Here is an 11,127-nt window from a genome sequence, read left to right on the forward strand (position 1 = left end):
CCTAGTAGCCGCAGGTACCACAATAAGCTGGTTCAGGTGAAACGCTGACACCACCTTATGGAGAAACTGGGGACGAGTCCGCAGCTCTGCCCTGTCCGAATGGACAATCAGATATGGGCTTTTGTGAGACAAAGCCGCCAATTCTGACACTCGCCTGGCCGGGGCCAGGGCCAACATCATGGTCACTTTCCATGTGAAATATTTCAAATCCACAGATTTGAGCGGTTTAAACCAATGTGATTTGAGGAATCCCAGAACTACGTTGAGATCCCACAGTGCCACTGGAGGCACAAAAGGGGGTTGTATATGCAGTACTCCCTTGACAAACTTCTGGACTTCAGGAACTGAAGCCAATTCTTTCTGGAAGAAAATCGACAGGGCCGAAATTTGAACCTTAATGGACCCCAATTTGAGGCCCATAGACACTCCTGTTTGCAGGAAATGCAGGAATCGACCGAGTTGAAATTTCTTCGTGGGGCCTTCCTGGCCTCACACCACGCAACATATTTTTGCCACATGTGGTGATAATGTTGTGCGGTCACCTCCTTCCTGGCTTTGACCAGGGTAGGAATGACCTCTTCCGGAATGCCTTTTTCCCTTAGGATCCGGCGTTCAACCGCCATGCCGTCAAACGCAGCCGCGGTAAGTCTTGGAACAGACATGGTACTTGCTGAAGCAAGTCCCTTCTTAGCGGCAGAGGCCATGAGTCCTCTGTGAGCATCTCTTGAAGTTCCGGGTACAAAGTCCTTCTTGGCCAATCCGGAGCCACGAGTATAGTTCTTACTCCTCTACGTCTTATAATTCTCAGTACCTTAGGTATGAGAAGCAGAGGAGGGAACACATACACCGACTGGTACACCCACGGTGTTACCAGAACGTCCACAGCTATTGCCTGAGGGTCTCTTGACCTGGCGCAATACCTGTCCAGTTTTTTGTTCAGGCGGGATGCCATCATGTCCACCTTTGGTCTTTCCCAACGGTTCACAATCATGTGGAAGACTTCCCGATGAAGTCCCCACTCTCCCGGGTGGAGGTTGTGCTGAGGAAGTCTGCTTCCCAGTTGTCCTCTCCCGGAATGAACACTGCTGACAGTGCTAACACATGATTTTCCGCCCAGCGAAGAATCCTTGCAGTTTCTGCCATTGCCCTCCTGCTTCTTGTGCCGCCCAGTCTGTTTACGTGGGCGACTGCCGTGATGTTGTCCCACTGGATCAATACCGGCTGACCTTGAAGCAGAGGTCTTGCTAAGCTTAGAGCATTGTAAATTGCTCTTAGCTCCAGTATATTTATGTGGAGAGAAGTCTCCAGACTTGATCACACTCCCTGGAAATTTTTTCCTTGTGTGACTGCTCCCCAGCCGTGCAGGCTGGCATCCGTGGTCACCAGGACCCAGTCCTGAATGCCGAATCTGTGGCCCTTTAGTAGATGAGCACTCTGCAGCCACCACAGAAGAGACACCCTTGTCCTTGGAGACAGGGTTATCCGCTGATGCATCTGAAGATGCGATCCGGACCATTTTTCCAGCAGATCCCACTGAAAAGTTCTTGCGTGAAATCTGCCGAATGGAATCGCTTCGTAAGAAGCCACCATTTTTCCCAGGACCCTTGTGCAATGATGCAGTGACACTTTTCCTGGTTTTAGGAGGTTCCTGACAAGCTCGGATAACTCCCTGGCTTTCTCCTCCGGGAGAAAAACCTTTTTCTGGACTGTGTCCAGAATCATCCCAAGGAACAGCATACGTGTCGTCGGAGACAGCTGCGATTTTGGAATATTTAGAATCCACCCGTGCTGTCGTAGAACTACTTGAGATAGTGCTACTCCGACCTCCAACTGTTCTCTGGACCTTGCCCTTATCAGGAGATCGTCCAAGTAAGGGATAATTAAGACGCCTTTTCTTTGAAGAAGAATCATCATTTCGGCCATTACCTAGGTAAAGACCCGGGGTGCCGTGGACAATCCAAACGGCAGCGTCTGAAACTGATAGTGACAGTTTTGTACCACGAACCTGAGGTACCCTTGGTGAGAAGGGCAAATTGGGACATGGAGGTAAGCATCCTTGATGTCCAGGGACACCATATAGTCCCCTTCCTGGTTCGCTATCACTGCTCTGAGTGACTCCATCTTGATTTGAACCTTTGTATGTAAGCGTTCAATTATTTCAGATTTAGAATAGGTCTCACCGAGCCGTCTGGCTTCAGTACCACAATAAAGTGTGGAATAGTACCCCTTTCCTTGTTGTAGGAGGGGTACTTTGATTATCACCTGCTGGGAATACAGCTTGTGAATTGTTTCCAATACTGCCTCCCTGTCGGAGGGAGACGTTGGTAAAACAGACTTCAGGAACCTGCGAGGGGGAGACGTCTCGAACTTCCAATCTGTACCCCTGGGATACTACTTGTAGGATCCAGGGGTCCACTTGCGAGTGAGCCCACTGCGCACTGAAACTCTTGAGACGACCCCCCACCGCAGCTGTTTGTACGGCCCCAGCGTCATGCTGAGGACTTGGCAAAAGCGGTGGAGGGCTTCTGTTCCTGGGAATGGGCTGCCTGCTGCAGACTTCTTCCCTTTCCTCTATCCCTGGGCAGATATGACTGGCCTTTTGCCTGCTTGCCCTTATGGGGACGAAAGGACTGAGGCTGAAAAGACGGTGTCTTTTTCTGCTGAGATGTGACTTGGGGTAAAAAAGGTGGATTTTCCAGGTGTTGCCGTGGCCACCAGGTCCGATGGACCGACCCCAAATAACTCCTCCCCTTTATACGGCAATACTTCCATGTGCCGTTTGGAATCTGCATCACCTGACCACTGTCGTGTCCATAAACATCTTCTGGCAGATATGGACATCGCACTTACTCTTGATGCCAGAGTGCAAATATCCCTCTGTGCATCTCGCATATATAGAAATGCATCCTTTAAATGCTCTATAGTCAATAAAATACTGTCCCTGTCAAGGGTATCAATATTTTCAGTCAGGGAATCCGACCAAGCCACCCCAGCGCTGCACATCCAGGCTGAGGCGATCGTTGGTCGCAGTATAACACCAGTATGTGTGTATATACTTTTTAGGATATTTTCCAGCCTCCTATCAGCTGGCTCCTTGAGGGCGGCCGTATCTGGAGACGGTAACGCCACTTGTTTTGATAAGCGTGTGAGCGCCTTATCCACCCTAAGGGGTGTTTCCCAACGCGCCCTAACTTCTGGCGGGAAAGGGTACAACGCCAATAATTTTCTATCGGGGAAAACCCACGCATCATCACACACTTCATTTAATTTATCTGATTCAGGAAAAACTACAGGTAGTTTTTTCACACCCCACATAATACCCTCTTTTGTGGTACTTGTAGTATCAGAAATATGTAACACCTCCTTCATTGCCCTTAACATGTAACGTGTGGCCCAAATGGAAAATACGTTTGTTTCTTCACCGTCGACACTGGAGTCAGTGTCCGTGTCTGTGTCTGTGTCGACCGACTGAGGTAAATGGGCGTTTTAAAAGCCCCTGACGGTGTTTGAGACGCCTGGACAGGTACTAATTGGTTTGCCGGCCGTCTCATGTCGTCAACCGACCTTGCAGCGTGTTGACATTATCACGTAATTCCCTAAATAAGCCATCCATTCCGGTGTCGACTCCCTAGAGAGTGACATCACCATTACAGGCAATTGCTCCGCCTCCTCACCAACATCGTCCTCATACATGTCGACACACACGTACCGACACACAGCACACACACAGGGAATGCTCTGATAGAGGACAGGACCCCACTAGCCCTTTGGGGAGACAGAGGGAGAGTTTGCCAGCACACACCAAAACGCTATAATTATACAGGGACAACCTTTATATTAGAGATGAGCGCCTGAAATTTTTCGGGTTTTGTGTTTTGGTTTTGGGTTCGGTTCCGCGGCCGTGTTTTGGGTTCGAACGCGTTTTGGCAAAACCTCACCGAATTATTTTTGTCGGATTCGGGTGTGTTTTGGATTCGGGTGTTTTTTTCCAAAAACACTAAAAAACAGCTTAAATCATAGAATTTGGGGGTCATTTTGATCCCAAAGTATTATTAACCTCAAAAACCATAATTTACACTCATTTTCAGTCTATTCTGAATACCTCACACCTCACAATATTATTTTTAGTCCTAAAATTTGCACCGAGGTCGCTGTGTGAGTAAGATAAGCGACCCTAGTGGCCGACACAAACACCGGGCCCATCTAGGAGTGGCACTGCAGTGTCACGCAGGATGTCCCTTCCAAAAAACCCTCCCCAAACAGCACATGACGCAAAGAAAAAAAGAGGCGCAATGAGGTAGCTGTGTGAGTAAGATTAGCGACCCTAGTGGCCGACACAAACACCGGGCCCATCTAGGAGTGGCACTGCAGTGTCACGCAGGATGGCCCTTCCAAAAAACCCTCCCCAAACAGCACATGACGCAAAGAAAAAAAGAGGCGCAATGAGGTAGCTGTGTGAGTAAGATTAGCGACCCTAGTGGCCGACACAAACACCGGGCCCATCTAGGAGTGGCACTGCAGTGTCACGCAGGATGGCCCTTCCAAAAAACCCTCCCCAAACAGCACATGACGCAAAGAAAAAAAGAGGCGCAATGAGGTAGCTGACTGTGTGAGTAAGATTAGCGACCCTAGTGGCCGACACAAACACCGGGCCCATCTAGGAGTGGCACTGCAGTGTCACGCAGGATGTCCCTTCCAAAAAACCCTCCCCAAACAGCACATGACGCAAAGAAAAAAAGAGGCGCAATGAGGTAGCTGTGTGAGTAAGATTAGCGACCCTAGTGGCCGACACAAACACCGGGCCCATCTAGGAGTGGCACTGCAGTGTCACGCAGGATGTCCCTTCCAAAAAACCCTCCCCAATCAGCACATGATGCAAAGAAAAAAAAAGAAAAAAGAGGTGCAAGATGGAATTATCCTTGGGCCCTCCCACCCACCCTTATGTTGTATAAACAAAACAGGACATGCACACTTTAACCAACCCATCATTTCAGTGACAGGGTCTGCCACACGACTGTGACTGATATGACGGGTTGGTTTGGACCCCCCCCAAAAAAGAAGCAATTAATCTCTCCTTGCACAAACTGGCTCTACAGAGGCAAGATGTCCACCTCATCTTCACCCTCCGATATATCACCGTGTACATCCCCCTCCTCACAGATTATCAATTCGTCCCCACTGGAATCCACCATCTCAGCTCCCTGTGTACTTTGTGGAGGCAATTGCTGCTGGTCAATGTCTCCGCGGAGGAATTGATTATAATTCATTTTAATGAACATCATCTTCTCCACATTTTCTGGATGTAACCTCGTACGCCGATTGCTGACAAGGTGAGCGGCGGCACTAAACACTCTTTCGGAGTACACACTTGTGGGAGGGCAACTTAGGTAGAATAAAGCCAGTTTGTGCAAGGGCCTCCAAATTGCCTCTTTTTCCTGCCAGTATAAGTACGGACTGTGTGACGTGCCTACTTGGATGCGGTCACTCATATAATCCTCCACCATTCTATCAATGTTGAGAGAATCATATGCAGTGACAGTAGACGACATGTCCGTAATCGTTGGCAGGTCCTTCAGTCCGGACCAGATGTCAGCATCAGCAGTCGCTCCAGACTGCCCTGCATCACCGCCAGCGGGTGGGCTCGGAATTCTGAGCCTTTTCCTCGCACCCCCAGTTGCGGGAGAATGTGAAGGAGGAGATGTTGACAGGTCGCGTTCCGCTTGACTTGACAATTTTGTCACCAGCAGGTCTTTCAACCCCAGCAGACCTGTGTCTGCCGGAAAGAGAGATCCAAGGTAGGCTTTAAATCTAGGATCGAGCACGGTGGCCAAAATGTAGTGCTCTGATTTCAACAGATTGACCACCCGTGAATCCTTGTTAAGCGAATTAAGGGCTGCATCCACAAGCCCCACATGCCTAGCGGAATCGCTCCGTGTTAGCTCCTTCTTCAATGCCTCCAGCTTCTTCTGCAAAAGCCTGATGAGGGGAATGACCTGACTCAGGCTGGCAGTGTCTGAACTGACTTCACGTGTGGCAAGTTCAAAGGGCATCAGAACCTTGCACAACGTTGAAATCATTCTCCACTGCACTTGAGACAGGTGCATTCCATCTCCTATATCGTGCTCAATTGTATAGGCTTGAATGGCCTTTTGCTGCTCCTCCAACCTCTGAAGCATATAGAGGGTTGAATTCCACCTCGTTACCACTTCTTGCTTCAGATGATGGCAGGGCAGGTTCAGTAGTTTTTGGTGGTGCTCCAGTCTTCTGTACGTGGTGCCTGTACGCCGAAAGTGTCCCGCAATTTTTCTGGCCACCGACAGCATCTCTTGCACGCCCCTGTCGTTTTTAAAAAAATTCTGCACCACCAAATTCAAGGTATGTGCAAAACATGGGACGTGCTGGAATTTGCCCATATTTAATGCACACACAATATTGCTGGCGTTGTCCGATGCCACAAATCCACAGGAGAGTCCAATTGGGGTAAGCCATTCCGCGATGATCTTCCTCAGTTGCCGTAAGAGGTTTTCAGCTGTGTGCGTATTCTGGAAAGCGGTGATACAAAGCGTAGCCTGCCTAGGAAAGAGTTGGCGTTTGCGAGATGCTGCTACTGGTGCCGCCGCTGCTGTTCTTGCGGCGGGAGTCCATACATCTACCCAGTGGGCTGTCACAGTCATATAGTCCTGACCCTGCCCTGCTCCACTTGTCCACATGTCCGTGGTTAAGTGGACATTGGGTACAACTGCATTTTTTAGGACACTGGTGAGTCTTTTTCTGACGTCCGTGTACATTCTCGGTATCGCCTGCCTAGAGAAGTGGAACCTAGATGGTATTTGGTAACGGGGGCACACTGCCTCAATAAATTGTCTAGTTCCCTGTGAACTAACGGCGGATACCGGACGCACGTCTAACACCAACATAGTTGTCAAGGACTCAGTTATCCGCTTTGCAGTAGGATGACTGCTGTGATATTTCATCTTCCTCGCAAAGGACTGTTGAACAGTCAATTGCTTACTGGAAGTAGTACAAGTGGGCTTACGACTTCCCCTCTGGGATGACCATCGACTCCCAGCGGCAACAACAGCAGCGCCAGCAGCAGTAGGCGTTACACGCAAGGATGCATCGGAGGAATCCCAGGCAGGAGAGGACTCGTCAGACTTGCCAGTGACATGGCCTGCAGGACTATTGGCATTCCTGGGGAAGGAGGAAATTGACACTGAGGGAGTTGGTGGGGTGGTTTGCGTGAGCTTGGTTACAAGAGGAAGGGATTTACTGGTCAGTGGACTGCTTCCGCTGTCACCCAAAGTTTTTGAACTTGTCACTGACTTATTATGAATGCGCTGCAGGTGACGTATAAGGGAGGATGTTCCGAGGTGGTTAACGTCCTTACCCCTACTTATTACAGCTTGACAAAGGGAACACACGGCTTGACACCTGTTGTCCGCATTTCTGGTGAAATACCTCCACACCGAAGAGCTGATTTTTTTGGTATTTTCACCTGGCATGTCAACGGCCATATTCCTCCCACGGACAACAGGTGTCTCCCCGGGTGCCTGACTTAAACAAACCACCTCACCATCAGAATCCTTCTGGTCAATTTCCTCCCCAGCGCCAGCAACACCCATATCCTCCTCATCCTGGTGTACTTCAACACTGACATCTTCAATCTGACTATCAGGAACTGGACTGCGGGTGCTCCTTCCAGCACTTGCAGGGGGCATGCAAATAGTGGAAGGCGCATGCTCTTCACGTCCAGTGTTGGGAAGGTCAGGCATCGCAACCGACACAATTGGACTCTCCTTGTGGATTTGGGATTTCAAAGAACGCACAGTTCTTTGCGGTGCTTTTGCCAGCTTGAGTCTTTTCAGTTTTCTAGCGAGAGGCTGAGTGCTTCCATCCTCATGTGAAGCTGAACCACTAGCCATGAACATAGGCCAGGGCCTCAGCCGTTCCTTGCCACTCCGTGTGGTAAATGGCATATTGGCAAGTTTACGCTTCTCCTCCGACAATTTTATTTTAGGTTTTGGAGTTCTTTTTTTTCTGATATTTGGTGTTTTGGATTTGACATGCTCTGTACTATGACATTGGGCATCGGCCTTGGCAGACGACGTTGCTGGCATTTCATCGTCTCGGCCATGACTAGTGGCAGCAGCTTCAGCACGAGGTGGAAGTGGATCTTGATCTTTCCCTAATTTTGGAACCTCAACTTTTTTGTTCTCCATATTTTATAGGCAGAACTAAAAGGCACCTCAGGTAAACAATGGAGATGGATGGATTGGATACTAGTATACAATTATGGACGGACTGCCACGGTTAGGTGGTATAAAAAAACCACGGTTAGGTGGTATATATTGTAATACAATTATGGATGGACGGACTGCCTGCCGAGTGCCGACACAGAGGTAGCCACAGCCGTGAACTACCGCACTGTACACTGGTTGATAAAGAGATAGTAGTATACTCGTAACAACTAGTATGACTGACTATGACGGTATAAAGAATGAAAAAAAAACCACGGTTAGGTGGTATATATTGTAATACAATTATGGATGGACGGACTGCCTGCCGAGTTCCGACACAGAGGTAGCCACAGCCGTGAACTACCGCACTGTACACTGGTTGATAAAGAGATAGTAGTATACTCGTAACAACTAGTATGACTGACTATGACGGTATAAAGAATGAAAAAAAAACCACGGTTAGGTGGTATATATTGTAATACAATTATGGATGGACGGACTGCCTGCCGAGTTCCGACACAGAGGTAGCCACAGCCGTGAACTACCGCACTGTACACTGGTTGATAAAGAGATAGTAGTATACTCGTAACAACTAGTATGACTGACTATGACGGTATAAAGAATGAAAAAAAAACCACGGTTAGGTGGTATATATTATAATACAATTATGGATGGACGGACTGCCTGCCGACTGCCGACACAGAGGTAGCCACAGCCGTGAACTACCGCACTGTACACTGGTTGATAAAGAGATAGTAGTATACTCGTAACAACTAGTATGACACTATGACGGTATAAAGAATGAAAAAAAAACCACGGTTAGGTGGTATATATTATAATAATACAATTATGGATGGACGGACTGCCTGCCGACTGCCGACACAGAGGTAGCCACAGCCGTGAACTACCGCACTGTACACTGGTTGATAAAGAGATAGTAGTATACTCGTAACAACTAGTATGACTATGACGACGGTATAAAGAAAGAAAAAAAAATACCACGGTTAGGTGGTATATAATTATACAATTATGGATGGACGGACTGCCTGCCGAGTGCCGACTGCCGACACAGAGGTAGCCACAGCCGTGAACTACCGCACTGTACTGTGTCTGCTGCTAATATAGACTGGTTGATAAAGAGATAGTATACAACAATATACTACTATACTGGTGGTCAGGCACTGGTCACCACTAGTCACACTGGCAGTGGCACTCCTGCAGCAAAAGTGTGCACTGTTTAATTTTAAATTAATATAATATTATGTACTCCTGGCTCCTGCTATAACAACCTGCAGTGCTCCCCAGTCTCCCCCACAATTATTATAAGCTTTTATACATTGATGTGCAGCACACTGGGCTGAGCTGAGTGCACACAGACTGAGTCACACTGTGTGACTGCTGTGTATCGTTTTTTTCAGGCAGAGAACGGATATAGCAGAGAACGGATATATTAAATAAAAGTTAACTTAACAACAACTGCACTGGTCACTGTGGTAAACTCTGTCTGCACAATCTCTCTCTCTCTCTCTCTCTCTCTTCTAATCTATTCTAATGGAGAGGACGCCAGCCACGTCCTCTCCCTATCAATCTCAATGCACGTGTGAAAATGGCGGCGACGCGCGGCTCCTTATATAGAATCCGAGTCTCGCGAGAATCCGACAGCGTCATGATGACGTTCGGGCGCGCTCGGGTTAACCGAGCAAGGCGGGAAGATCCGAGTCGCTCGGACCCGTGAAAAAAAAAGTGAAGTTCGTGCGGGTTCGGATTCAAAGAAACCGAACCCGCTCATCTCTACTTTATATAAGTGTTTTTCCCTTATAGCATCTTAATATATATAATCATATCGCCAAATAAGTGCCCCCCCTCTCTGTTTTAACCCTGTTTCTGTAGTGCAGTGCAGGGGAGAGCCTGGGAGCCTTCCCACCAGCATTTCTGTGAGGGAAAATGGCGCTGTGTGCTGAGGAGAATAGGCTCCGCCCCCTTTTCGGCGGGCTTCTTCTCCCGTTTTTCTGAGACCTGGCAGAGGTTAAATACATCCATATAGCCCCAGGGGCTATATGTGATGTATTTTTTAGCCAGAACAAGGTATTCTCATTGCTGCCCAGGGCGCCCCCTGCAGCGCCCTGCACCCTCCGTGACCGCTGGTGTGAAGTGTGTGACAACAATGGCGCACAGCTGCAGTGCTGTGCGCTACCTCATGAAGACTGAAAAGTCTTCTGCCGCCGGTTTCTGGACCTCTTCGCTTTTCGGCATCTGTAAGGGGGTCGGCGGCGCGGCTCCGGGACCGGACTCCATGGCTGGGCCTATGTTCGATCCCTCTGGAGCTAATGGTGTCCAGTAGCCTAAGAAGCCAATCCATCCTGCACGCAGGTGAGTTCACTTCTTCTCCCCTAAGTCCCTCGTTGCAGTGAGCCTGTTGCCAGCAGGACTTACTGAAAATAAAAAACCTAAAAACTTTTTCTAAGCAGCTCTTTAGGAGAGCCACCTAGATTGCACCCTGCTCGGACGGGCACAAAAACCTAACTGAGGCTTGGAGGAGGGTCATAGGGGGAGGAGCCAGTGCACACCACCTGATCCTAAAGCTTTATTTTTGTGCCCTGTCTCCTGCGGAGCCGCTAATCCCCATGGTCCTGACGGAGTCCCCAGCATCCACTAGGACGTTAGAGAAAAGGTGTTTCAGCACAGGTGATGGCAATCATACAGTAAGAGGGGAAGTCCTGGAGCAGAGCATTCTGTCCCTCCTGGAGAGGGTCATGTTGGGAGGTATGCACATGTAGCAGATGGACCTGCACTTAGGGCTGGGGCCAGACTATGCTTAGTGTGGACAGGCCTGGTAGTGCAGTCACGTAGTGTGTTTGTATATCAGGGGAACTGAAGAGAAGTTTAAAGG

The sequence above is a fragment of the Pseudophryne corroboree genome, chromosome 6 (genome assembly GCF_028390025.1).
Source record: "Pseudophryne corroboree isolate aPseCor3 chromosome 6, aPseCor3.hap2, whole genome shotgun sequence".
Lineage (NCBI taxonomy): Eukaryota > Metazoa > Chordata > Amphibia > Anura > Myobatrachidae > Pseudophryne > Pseudophryne corroboree.